This window comes from Molothrus ater, chromosome 5 (genome assembly GCF_012460135.2).
Source record: "Molothrus ater isolate BHLD 08-10-18 breed brown headed cowbird chromosome 5, BPBGC_Mater_1.1, whole genome shotgun sequence".
Lineage (NCBI taxonomy): Eukaryota > Metazoa > Chordata > Aves > Passeriformes > Icteridae > Molothrus > Molothrus ater.
The window spans coordinates 3,260,398-3,262,281 of NC_050482.2; the positions used below are offsets into that span (position 1 = coordinate 3,260,398).

A 1,884-nucleotide genomic window follows, 5' to 3' on the forward strand; every position below is an offset into this window, starting at 1 on the left:
TGAGGTTTTTTTCTCAAATCATTGCATTGGAGTTGCTGCCTTCCAGCACAGATTCTCCCGCTCCTGCCCATGCTCCAAGAGATTTTTTTTTAATTAAAATAAACCTTTGCAGGGGTCTGTGCCCTGGGACCATCTAACTCAAGGCATGGAGCTGATGTGCCCCTGCCAGCAGCCCAGTCACAAAGATTGTCACCACAGAGACCCAAAAAAGTCACATTTTCTGCATCAGCAGGGGCTCTCAGGATTTCCCTGGATACCTGGCAGTGTCCAAGGCCAGGCTGGACAGGGTTTGGAGCAGCCTGGGACAGTGGAAGGTGTCCCTGCCATGGCAGGGATGGCACTGGGTGGGATTTAAGGTCCCTTCCCACCCAAACCCTCCTGGGATTCTGTGTTGGTTGGAACAGGAGCTGAGCTGAGCCAGCCCAGGCACAAAAGGCATTTGTCTCATGTTCCCCTAGAGCTCATTACCTATGCCTCATTAGTATTCAGCTAATTTGCATACCCAGGGTGCACCACGGGCCAGTTGCACAGCTCTGCTCACAATTCCCATTTTTGCCATGGGAACACTTGAGTGGGGACACAGCACAGGCTGTGACACTGACAGGGGACCCGTCTGGGGACAGCACAGGGTCAAACTGGGGGTGGCACAGGTCACCCTGTCCTGTAGAGGAACATCCATGCAGGGCAGGGTCTGGGGAGGGACCCAAGGGCATCCTCTGGTTTCTCTTCAGATCGAAGAAATCTTTCGCCTTTTACTAAAGATTTCCGTGGAGAGGAACAGTCACGAGTGACTGGGAATTTTTGGTGGCTCTGCTTTGGCAGAGCTGCTCTTTTGTGGTCAAAAAACAGAGTAGATCTAGCACACTTAACAGCACAAAGTGTTGTAGAGAGGGGGTTACGATGGGTTGGGTGGTAACCCAGGCTGTTCCAGCTGAGGGAATGAATTATTTGGGTTTAGGATCCTCCACTCTTGGGAAGGATGAAAATTTGACAAGAAAGTCTCACAGATATGTGTGCTTAGCAGAAAGATTTTTAAATGTAGAGTCTGATGAAGGAATAGAGATGGAAGCAAGTTTTGATACAGAAGAAAAGAATTGCTGAGCCAGTCTCACTGGCTAACCAAGGAGGCAAAGGGTGTGTTAGTTAGAAGGGGTTTTATGGCTTAGAGCAAAGGATAAACCCACCCCAAACAAGAAGATGTTTTTACCAAGCACAAAGAGAGCACAGGCAAACAAGGCAGCAAATGGTGCAAGTAGGAAAAAGGTCTCAGAATTTCCCACTGCAAGAAAACTGAAAAACAACTTCTAGCTTAAACTGTAATGCACTAACTTTGAGTGATTGGAGAACAGTAACATGAATATGGTAATTACAGTAGTTATGACAGGCTGTAGATAACAGTTCAGGTATAGATTGGTTCTACTGCATGAAGATGCTCAGCAAAGAAAAGTCTATAATGCACTGTAACCAAAACCAAAGGTTCTGCAGGCCTGCCTGCAGCTGGAGCTGACAGCTGTGGGCACAGCTCTGTCACCCACCACCCTGGGCTGCTGTGACATCAATATAATATAAATTGAATAAAATACAATAAACTGCATTTTGAAGAGCTGCCTGGAGTCCCACATCCCTCATTCAGGCTCTTACACTCCCCCCTGGACCTCTTGCAGTGATTCCAGAGGAGACTTCAGAGATGCTGGAGCCCCTCTGCTCTGGAGCTGGGGGTGCTCACCTGGAGCAGAGGAGGCTCCAGGGAGAGCTCAGAGCCCCTGCCAGGGCCCAAAGGGGCTGATGTAAAAGGAGGTGTGTGACTTTACCCCAGCAGATACTGATAGTATGAGGGGAAATGGTTTTAAACTAAAACCGGGAGATTTAGGTGGGATATTGGGT

At 48.6% G+C, this 1,884-nt stretch overlaps 1 non-coding gene across 1 annotated transcript; it reads left to right on the forward strand.

Moving 5' to 3' along the window:
- The first annotated feature begins 711 nt into the window (after window positions 1-711).
- LOC118698492 (U5 spliceosomal RNA) lies at window positions 712-826 on the forward strand. Its single transcript, XR_004981893.1, has one exon. It is a non-coding gene; the product is annotated as a U5 spliceosomal RNA (small nuclear RNA).
- The last annotated feature ends 1,058 nt before the right edge of the window (window positions 827-1,884 follow it).